Source organism: Lontra canadensis, unplaced genomic scaffold (genome assembly GCF_010015895.1).
Source record: "Lontra canadensis isolate GAN:19392208 unplaced genomic scaffold, GSC_riverotter_1.0 scaffold221, whole genome shotgun sequence".
In the NCBI taxonomy this organism is placed as follows: Eukaryota; Metazoa; Chordata; class Mammalia; order Carnivora; family Mustelidae; genus Lontra; species Lontra canadensis.
In genome coordinates this window covers 29,488-41,165 of record NW_022631215.1, presented here as the reverse complement: position 1 = coordinate 41,165, position 11,678 = coordinate 29,488, and the positions used below count along the sequence as shown (strand labels likewise).

General features: G+C 39.1%; 1 long non-coding RNA gene across 1 annotated transcript in view; it reads right to left on the bottom strand.

Annotated features, from left to right (window-relative positions):
- Positions 1–1,985: 1,985 nt before the first annotated feature.
- The window catches only part of LOC116862114, a 29,471-nt gene continuing 19,778 nt past the window's right edge, over positions 1,986–11,678 (bottom strand). The window contains exon 2 of the long non-coding RNA XR_004381593.1: positions 1,986–2,238. This is a non-coding gene — a long non-coding RNA (uncharacterized LOC116862114). The remainder of the gene's footprint in view (positions 2,239–11,678) is intronic.

Below are 11,678 nucleotides of genomic sequence, written 5' to 3'. Positions count from 1 at the left end.
ATTCCTTTCTCAAGCCCATTGAATATCTTTGTGACCATTACCTTAAATTCTCTATCAGGCATATTACTTATTTCAGGGTTTTCTTTTAAGCTCTCCTGCTTTGATTTTTATCTTGTTCTTCCATTTGGGACATATTCCTCTATCTCCTCATTTTGTCTCCCTCTGTTTTTATATGGCAGAATTTCAGCTATGTCTCCTGTCTTGATAGTAATGGCCTTATGAAGAAGAGGTCCTGTAGTGCTCTTCAGTGCAATGTTATCTGTTCATGAGAACCTGGCACTTCAGGGGTGTCTCCTTTGCACATTGTGTGTACCCTACTATTGTGGCTAAGCCTCATTTGCCTTCAATGCAGCCATCTGTAATGCCTCTCTTGGCCTGTCATGGGCAGAGTTTTTCCCTATGTTGTTAGTGGAGCAGTTTAAGGCAGCTTCGGTCTTGTTAGATGTGGTGTTTGCCAGAGCTGTAGTGGCACCCAACTACAGATGCTCTCTTTGCGTTGTCTTTTGAGAAGCTTTCATTGCTGGGTAAGGCCTGTAGCCAGTACATATGTTTGCCCTATCCCAGCTATTGGGGATGCAGTCAAACTAATGTGTGTGGGTTTGTTCCCCATTTCTTGGGTCAGGAGCCACTTTGGGATGGTTCTTGCCCTGTTGGGGCTCCTTGCACACTGCCATTCTTGTGGTGCCAATTTGATGGACTGTTGTCAACAGCTTGTTGAATAGATTGGGTCTTCAAGGGAATATTGGGCAAGGCACATGGTGCCATCAAGGTCCATGCAGGTCCACTGTAGGTGAGAACTTGCAGCCACCCTGGAAAATACATTCTGGGGCTGGGCTGGAGGGGACAGATTTGCAAAAGAGCATGGGGGCATGGTATTCTCTTAGCAAGTTAGGTGGAGAGTGTCTGCTCTGCCCTGGCTCACTTGGGTGTCTGTGTATCTAGGCTGAAGTGTGAGGAATGGAAATGGTGCCCACCAGCTCTTTTGTTCTTAAAAGACTCCTGAAGATCCCTGCCCTTCCAGCACACACTCTGAGATTAGTAAACAAATCTCTTCATATACCACAGGTATTATTCAAACTGCTGCTTCCCCACTGTATCTCAGCAAAACTGTTGTGTTTCCCCATTGAGGGCAGCAACTCAATTTTCTGTTGCCTCCCAACTCTACAAGAGCCAAGCTGGCTGATTTTTAAAGATCCAGGAGTTGTTTCCCACTGACAGTAAGAACTTCTGAAATTATGTCACTCTGGTTTTCAAAGCCAAATGTTATGTGGATTTGTCTTCATAGTGAGGGATCTTCATGCCTTGTGTGTGATCTCCTCCTCTCCCCTCTCAATGCTTGAATCCTCCGTCCATCAGAGAGTTCCGTGGGCCAGTTCGTTTCCCAACTACATCTCCACCCTTACTTCCATTTTCAATATGACCTCTTCATTACATTGAGCTGTGGAGAATATGTTCTTCCAGTCTTTGGGTCATTTTCTGCATTAAAAATACTGATATGGATTTTTTTTCTAGGTGTATCCATGGAATGAGGTAAGTCTAGGATCCTTCTACCCCACCATCTTCTCCAGAAGTTGTAACTTTCATAAATGCTTCCAACTGAGATTCCCTATTTCTTTTTAATATAGAGCATTTCAGAAGTAAAGTAGAATATTACAAAAAGCAAGCACATCAACCATTTTAACCAAGAAAACACTTAACATGTAGAAGAATAAGAAATACCATAGAATAGATAGATAGAATAGAAATATTGACAGTAAAGTGAGGAGAATATCCTGGAAAATTAATTATTTTTCAGATTTTAAACTTCATATCCCTTACACATTTCCCTGGTGTTTTTACCCTACAGGAAATGAGTAGATGGTCATCTGTAGGGGAAAGAAGTTATATTTTGACAACAATTTTAGTAACATTTTGTATTTGTAATTATAAAACACTTACTAAAAACTTACAGTTTACTAGATAGTAGTCATACAGAACTAACAGAACAATGAGAAACAAAATTTATTGGTACCTTAATGGATTTATAGGAATTCAAAGTTACACAGCAAGTACTGGGTATCACAAAAGATAGCATTGATTGCCTGCTGCAGGACCATCTTATAGGAGTTATTTGCCTTAGTGAGTTCACCATAATCCAGGCCATGGCCTTCAATCTTAGACGTCTACTGCCTGATCTTGATTATATCCCAGAATTCATCCAAATTCAGGAGGTGAAATTATGCTGATTATATCATAAGACTGAAAGATACAAACACAGAAGGAGAATTTATTAATTTATAGTAAGAAATGCAACTATCATACAGGTCATATATGACTGTTGAGAAGATAAAACACTTTCCCTTTGAGGTGGGTTACAAGAAAAACAGGGTGATTTGAGCATTTCTTCATAAACATAAAATGTAGTCATAGGATGCTGATAACTGGCGTCTTGCTTTATATCTGATGAGTCTGACTGCACAGTGAAGATTCATCTGTCACACAGACCAGATCTTTCCATCACCCTAGAAGTTTTCCCTTAAGAAAAGTGTTGGAATGTATTTCTCTATGTTTCTCATTTTTCTAGACTTCCTTAACTGATGAACCAGCCCCATGTTGACCCTGTTAACCTTCAACACTTTCTTATGTTCCTTAGAAAATCTGTATTTATTTTTTAAGATTTCATTCATTTATTTGTCAGAGAGAGAGAGAGAGAACACAAGCAGGAGGAGTGGCAGAGGGAGAAGCAGGCTCCCAGCTAAGGAAGAAGCCCAATGTGGGACCCGATCCCAGGACCCTAGGATAATGACCTGAGCTGAAGGCAGACATTTAACTGAGCCACCCACATGTCCCATATTTATTTACATAAGTGATACATGAATGTAATGGAACTGTATATAATCTAAACACCATACACAAAACTCTTGCCAAAAATCTTCTCCCTTTCTTCAGTCCTTCTATCTCCAGAAGGCAACATAAGTATAAGTTCTTCGTAGACTTTTCTTTATGCATTTAAATATACACAGCAACAGTATTTACAGAAATATAAAGTTTTAGATAAGAGGTTTTGAATATAAGTTAAATCATACCATACATGCTAATCTTCTAATTGTTTTGATCCACTTAATATCACAATGATTTTCTATATGAAAATATAACTTTCTCAATATTTCAACTGCCTCATGATATTACATTGCATAACAGAATAATTTATTTAGTCATTCCTTTCTTAAAAAGCACTTAGAATACATACAACTTTTCTTTATTCCAAACAATGATGTGTGTTTATTCACATGCAGGGGTATTTTCATAGTTTTCATAAATAAAATATGTATTAAAGAGCATACACATACACATACACTCTTATAGACAATGTACATTTCACAACACTCTTAAAACTGAACATTATGAAGACTTTTGATTATTGGAAGTATGATTGTTTAAAAGTGGTACACATATTGAATTATATATATCCATGATAGAAATGAAATAAACTTAATTTATTATTGGATATTCATATTTTTACTGCTAAGAACTCTCTGACCATTTTTCTATTGAGTTATTTGTGGGGTTTTTTAAAAGATTTTATTTATTTATTTGATAGAGAGAAATCACAAGTAGGCAGAGAGGCAGGCAAAGAGAAAGAGGGAAGCAGGTCCCCCCAGGGGGCAGAGAGCCCGATACAGGGCTCTAGCCTAGGACACTGGGATCATGACCTGAGCCGAAGGCAGAGACTTAACCTACTGGGCCACCCAGGTGCCCCAAGTTATTTGTGTTTTCATATTATTTTTTAGTGTTTTGTACATTTTGGAAACTAATAATATATCCACAATATGTTTTTGAAGTGTTATCACATTGTATATAAATTTTTTTCTAAGTTTGTTTATGATGTCTTCAATCATAAAGATTGAGTGTGTTATAGATTTCTGGGGGGACAAGATGGAGGAAAAGTAGGAGGCACATTTCAACTGGTCCCCTAAAGTGAGCTGATCATCTACCAGAACACTCTGAACACACATGAAATCAGCCTGAGATGTAGGATTATACACTTCTGGATCTCAATGGGGGCAGAAGACACCAGTGGACAGGTAAAGCTGAGTGGGAATGTTGGACTGATACTGGAAAATAAACAAAAGGGGGAGGGAGCCACCAGAAGCGACTCATTGGAAAGTAATACCCCAGTACAATAGTGCCCTGTGATTGGGAACCAGCATTAACTTGGAGTCTTGTTAAAAACACTCAAAAAAAGCAAAAGATCTTAAGTAGAAGTTGGTAGAATCGGGCAGTTAGGGGCTTAAGCCCATAGACTCAGGGTAGCCACCACTGGCGATCTGCCAGGGAGAGTGTGGGAAAGCATCCAGGCCGTGATCCCTGAGCCACCAGCGCATGTGAGAGCAGCTGGGTGGCAGTGCGCGTTAGAGATTCTGGCCAGCTGGTGCTCTCTAGAACCATAGCTTTTTGCACTTGGCATGCTCGCTGTGAGACCTGGGTCTGAGTGGCACTCCACACCCTCCGCTGAGAGGGGTCCATGCAGGCTCTAGCTGGTGCTCTCTACAACAGGTGAGAGTCTGAACACTTCCAGCCCAGGCTGACAGGAAAATCTCAGTGAGCTATCTCTACTTGGAATCTCTCCAGTGGTCTGGACCTGCCCAGACAGCCTCAGCAAAGGCAGCTACTGGAAGCCAACTCTCTGGACTAATATTGCTCCTGCGTTTAGTAGCACCAGGTTACACGCGGGAGCTCCTGCGACCCCTGAGACTGTGGCTGGGTATGTGCTTTGCCATTGGGTGGTGGCAGAGGGGTAGTTTATGTTCTATGGAGCACCCAGAGGGGAATAGACAGAAGCTTCTTTCTGAGACAGAGTTCTGGGTGCAGTTTGCTTTCCTTTAAACCTCCGAAGAATGGCCAAAAGCTGCCAAGGGGAAAAAACAAACAAACAAACAAACAAACAACAACAACAACAAAAAAACCCTCCAGAGAACAAAAGCCTGAAAAACCAGTTTCCTTAGAGTCCATCCCCTAAAAAAGGGGCAGGAGGACTCAACTCTCTCAAGATTGTCTGAAATCCACATGGCAGAGCCCGCCCCCAGAAAAACGGCACCCCCCCCCAAAAAAAAAAAAACAAGAGGGCAACCACCACAGGATCCCCTAAAACTGCAAAACCTCAATATCAGGGGGAAAGGAGATATTAAGCTCCTGGTATTGCCGTAAAATGTGTATACTTCATAGATACAGCTTTTATATTTTTTTAAAGATTTTATTTATTTATTTGACAGATAGAGATCACAAGTAGACAGAGAGGCAGGCAGAGAGAGAGAGAGAGGAGGAAGCACACTCCCTGCTAAGCAGACAGCCCGATGTGGGGCTCGATCCCAGGACCCTGGAATCATGGCCCAAGCCGAAGGCAGAGACTTTAGCCCACTGAGCCTACCCAGGTGCCCCCAACATTCATTTTTTTAAATTCATTCCCACTATTCTCATTCTCTTTAATTTTTTTTTATAATTTTTTAACCTATACCATCACAATGAGAGTTTCAATATAACAAATTCTATAATAACCTTTTAAATCAAAATTTGCTACATATACCTCTTTGTTTTCTTGTCTTTCTATTTTTTTTAATATTCATATAGAGATGAGCTTCAAGGTAATCTTCTTGCCCCAATTAATACAACCCCTATATATAAAGCAGTTTTAATCCTGCTTCATCACGGGAAAGTTAAGTCATTTAACAAACATATCAAGATACACCCAGAGAGAATCAAAATAAACTTCTTTGCCCACACTGATAATTTATAACCACCCTCCCATTTTTTTCTTCTGTCAGTGTTTCTCTGTATTTGTTTTTGTTCTGGTAGTATATAAATCTTATACTTGGGATTCATTTTGTCTGGGTTCTTTTTTTTTTCTCATCTACTTCTGTTGGGTTTCTGTTTGTCTCTTTTTGTTTGTATACCTTATAAATCTTACATTTGGACCCATTCGCACTGGGTCTTCGCTTTTTTTTTTCCTTGCCTCTTTCTCTCTCTTTTTTTCTTTTTTCTTTATTTCTGGTGGGAACTCACAATTGCTAAGAAGCATTCCAGGGTGCATCTTGCCTGGATCACGGTTGATACATTCAGCTACACATCCCCTCAGACATTTCTCACCAAAATGACTAGGAAGAGAAATGTCCAACAGAGGAAAAATTCAGAGACTGCTCCCTCTCCATCAGAGCTATTGGATATGGACATAAACCATATGTTGGAAAGGGAATTCAGGCTAACAATTATTCAGGCAATGGCTAGGTTGGGGAAAATCACTAATGACAACATGGAATTGATTAGGGCACAAGTGAAAGCGACCAGGGAAGATGTTAACAATGCTATTAATGAGTTCCAATCTAATCTAAATTCTCTAGCAACTAGGGTAACAGAGGCAGAATCAGAGTTAGTGATCTACAAGACAAACTGATAGAGAAAAAGGATCAAGAGGAGGCCAGGAACAAACAGCTTAGAAGCCATGATAAGAGAATTAGGGAAATAAATGATACCATGAAATGTTAGAATGTCAGAATTATTGAAATCCCTGAGGGGGAGGAGAAAGAAAGAAGACCAGAGGATATAGTTGAACAAATTCTCCAAGAAAATTTTCTGAATCTGGGGAATGAAACCAGAGTTCATGTCCTAGAGGAAGAAAGGTTTCCCCCCAAGATCAGAGAATCTAGAAAAACCTCTAGACACCTGATCGTGAAAATGATGAACTGAAATTTTAGACAGGAGCTCTTGAGAGCAGCTGGGGAAGGGATTCCTATGTACAGAGGAAGGCCCATCAGAATAACATCAGGCCTGTCTACAAAAACGTGGCAAGCCAGAAAGGGCTGGCAAGATGTATTCAGGGCACTAAATGAGAAGAACATGCAGCCAAGAATATTTTATCCAGCAAGACTGACATTCAAAATGGATGGAGAGATAAAGACCTTCCATGACCAGCAAGGTATAAAAGAGTATGTGACCACCAAGCCGGCACTACAAAACATATTAAGAGGGCTTCAATAAAAGAAGAAAGAAACCAAGAGTGTCATTAAACAGAAATTTATGGAGACAATCTATAGAAACAGGGACTTCACAGGCAACATGATGTCAATAAAAACGTATCTCTCAATAATCACTCTCAATGTGAACAAAATAAAAGTGCCCATAAAACGGCACAGGGTTGCAGATTGGATAACACGACAGGACCCATCCATATGTTGTCTACAAGAGACCCATTTTGAACCTAAAGATACATCCAGACTGAAAGTGAAGGGATGGAGAAGCATCTTCCATGCCAATGAACCTCAAAAGAAGATTGGAGTAGTGATTCTCATATCAGATAAATTATATTTTAAACTAAAACTGTAGTCAGAGATAAAGAAGGACACTACATCATTCCTAAAGGGTCTATCCACCTAGATGATCTAACAATTGAAAATGTTTATACCCCTAATATGAGAGCAGGCAACTACATAAGACAACTGTTAAAAAAGATAAAAAGTCTTATTGATATGAATACATTAATAGTAGGGGATCTTAACACGTCACTCTCAGTAATAGACAGATCATCCAAGCAGAAAATAAATAAGAAACAAGATCATTGAATGATATATGAGACCAGATGGACCTCATACAGAAATACAGAACCTTCCACATTTAAAAAAAGCAAACAAACAAACAAACAAACAAAAAACTAGAATACTCATTCTTTTTTTTTTTAAGATTTTTATTTATTTATTTGACAGAGAGAGATCACAAGTAGGCTGGGAGACAGGCAGAGAGAGAGGAAGAAGCAGCCTCTCTGCTGAGCAGAGAGCCTGATGTGGGGCTCGATCCCAGGACACTTGATCATGACCTGAGCCGAAGGCAGAGGCTTTAACCCACTGAGCCACCCAGGCACCCCAAATACTCATTCTTCTTGAGTCCACATGGAACTTTCAACGGAATACACCACATAATGGGTCACAAATCAGGACTAAGAATATACTGAGTGAAATAAGTCAAGCAGAGGGAGTCAATTATCATTCAGTTTCATTTATTTGTGGAGCAGAAGGAATAACACAGAGAACATGGGAAGATGGAGAGGAGAATGGAGTTAGGGAAAATTGGAGCGGGGAGACAAACCAGAAGAGACTGTGGAGTCTGGGAAACAATCTGAGGGTTTTGGAGGAGTGAGGAGTGGGAGGTTTGGTGATCCTGGTGGTGGGTATTATGGAAGGCACATATTCCATGGAGCACTGGGTATGGTGCATAAACAATGAGTTCTGGAACACTGAAAAGAAATTAGAAATTGGAAATTAGAAAGTGGTTGATTTTCTGTTTCTAGAATTGCTGCTCTTCTCCTCTTCGATCTCATGTTGGATTTATAGATTTTGGGAATGCTTTGATAAGCTATCTAGCTGATATCCTGCTACCTGATGTTATCTCAGCCTCTTTTTAAAATATTGTTATTTTTATTAACATATAATGCTCCCTTGTCACCTGCCATCTAGTAAATTTTATTTTACATTTTAAAAATTTTATTTATTTTTAAAATTTCTTATATTCTCTTCCAATCCCATCCATGTTGATACAAAAGTTGGGTATTCATCCTTTCTGATGGAGGCATCATTCTCCATTGTATATATGGATCACATCTTCCTTATCCATTTGTCCATTGAAGGGCATCTTGATTCTTTCCACAGTTTGGCGACTGTGGCCATTGCTGCTATGAACATTGGGGTACAGATGGCCCTTCTTTATACTACATCCATATTGTTGGGGTAAATACCAAGTAGTGCAATAGCAGGGTCATATGGAAGCTCTATTTTTAATTTTTTAAGGAATCTCCACACTGTTTTCCAAAGTGGCTTCACCAAATTCCATTCCAACCAACACTATAGGAGGATTCCCCTTTCTCCACATCTTCTACAACACACGTTGTTTACTGTCTTGTTAATTTTGGCGATCCTAACTGGTGTAAGGTGGTATCTCACTGTACTTTTGATTTGAATCTCCCTGATGGCTAAAGATGATAAACATTTTTTCATGTGTCTGTTAGCTATCTGTATGTCTTCATTGGAAAAGTATCTGTTCATGTCTTCTGCCCATTTTTTGACATGATTATCTGCTATGCATGTGTTGAGTTTGAGGAGTTCTTTATAGATCTTGGATATCAACCCTTTGACTGTAGTGTCATTTGTGAATATCTTCTCCCATTCCGTGGGTTCCCTCTTTGTTTTGTTGACTGTGTCCTTTGTTGTGCAGAAGCTTTCGATCTTGGTGAAGTCCCAAAAATTCATTTTCGCTTTTGTTTCCTTTGCCTTTGGAGACATACCTTGAAAGAAGGTGTGGCCGATGTCAAAGAAGTTACTGCCTATGATCTCCCCTAGGATTCTGATGGATTCCTGCCACACGTTGAGGTCTTTTATGCATTTTGAGTTTATCTTTGAGTATGGTGTAAGAGAATTGTCAAGACTCATTCTTCTACATATAGCTGTCCAATTTCCCTAACACCATTTATTGAAGAGACTCTTTTTTCCACTGTATATTTTCTCCTGTTTTGCCAAAGATTAGTTGACCACAAAGTTGAGGGTCCATATCTGGGCTCTTTACTGTGTTCCACTGGTCTATGTGTCTGTTTTTACGCCAGTCCAATGCTGTCTTGGTGATCACAGCTTTGTAGTAAAGCTGGAAATCAGGCAACATGATGTCCCCAGTTTTGTTTTTCTTTTTCAACATTTCCTTAGCAATTCAGGGTCTATTCAGATTCCATACAAATTTTAGGATGGTTTGCTCCAGCTCTTTGAAAAATGCCGGTAGAATTTTGATCAGAATGGCATTGAAATTATAGATTACTCTAGGCAGTATACTCATGTTAACGTTTATTCTTCTGATCCATGAGCATGGAATGCTTTTCTATCTTTTTGTGTCCTCTTCGATTTCTTTCATGAGTGTTCTGTAGTTCCTTGAGTACAGATCCTTTATCTCTTTGATTAGGTTCATTCCCAGGTATCTTATGGTTCTTTGTGCTATAGTAAATGGAATCAATTCTCTAATTTCCCTTTCTGTATTTCCATTGTTAGTGTATAAGAAAGAAACTGATTTCTGTACATTGATTTTTGTATCCAGCCACATTACTGTATTTCTATATGAGTTCTAGTAGTTTGGGGTGGAGTCTTTTGGGCTTCCCATATAAAGGATCATGTCATCTGTGAAAAGAGAGAGTTTGACTTCATCACTGCCAATTTTAGTACTTTTATTTCTATTTGTTGTCTGACTGCTGTTGCTAGGACTTCTAATATTATGTTCAATAAGAGTGGTGAGAGTGGGCATCCCTGCTCTGTTACTGATCTCAATGGGAAAGCTGTCAGCTTTTCCCTATTGAGAATGATATTTGCTGTGCGTTTTTCAGTGATAGATTTTATGAAGTTGAGGAATGTTCCCTCTATCCCTATACTTTGAAGCGTTTTAATCAGGAACAGACGCTGGATTTTGTCAAATGCTTTTTCTGCGTCAATTGAGAGGACCATGTGTTTCTTTTATCTTTTTTTATTGATTTGTTCTATCACATTGATTGATTTGCGAATGTTGAACCAACCTTGCAACCCACGGATGAATCCCACCTGGTCATGGTGGATAATCGTTTTAATGTGCTGTTGGATCCTATTAGCTAGGATCTTGTTGAGAATCTTAGCATCCATATTCATTAGGGATATTGCTCTGAAATTCTCCTTTTTGGTGGGGTCTTTGCCTGGTTTGGGGACCAGTGTAATGCTGGCCTCATAAAAAGAATCTGGAAGTTTTCCTTCTGCCTCAATTTTCTGAAACAGCTTCAGGAGAATAGGTATTATTCCTTCATTGAATGTTTCATAAAATTTCCCAGGGAGGCCATCAGGTCCTGGGCTCTTGTTTTTTGGCAGGTTTTTGATCACTGCTTCAATCTCGTTACTAGCTATTGGTCTATTTAGATTGTCAATTTATTCCTGATTCAGTTTTGGAAGTTTATAGGTTTCCAGGAATGCATCCATTTCATCTATGTTGCTTAACTTATTGGCATATAACTGTTGATAATAATTTCTGATGATTATTTCTATTTCCTTGGTGTTAGTCATGATCTCTCTCTTTTCATTCATAATTTTGTTAATTTGGGTCCTATCTCTTTTCTTTTGGATTAGTTTGGTCCATGATTTATCGATCTTATTGATTCATCAAAAAAAAAAAAACGTCTAGTTTCGTTGATGCATTCTACTGTATCTCTGGATTCTATCTCATTGATCTCTGCTAAATCTTCAATATTTCCTTTCTTGTGTGTGGGGTTGGCTTAATTTGTTGTTGATTTTCCAGTTCATTAAGATTGTAAAGAGAGCTGGTGTATTCTGGATTTTTTTATTTTTTTGAGGGAGGCTTAGATGGCTATGTATTTCCCCGTTGGACCTCCTTTGCTGTATGCTATAGGTTTTGGACTGAAGTGTCTTCATTCTCATTGGTTTCCATTAATTGTTTAAATTCTTCTTTGATTTCCTGGTTAATCCAAACATTCTTTTTTTTTATTTTTTTTAAATTGTTGATTAACATATCATGTATTATTAGGCCCAAGGGTACAGGTCGGTGAATCGCCAAGTTTACACACTTCACAGCACTCACCATAGCACATAACCTCCCCAATGTCCATAACGCAACCATTCATTCCCTACACCCCCCCCCCCCCC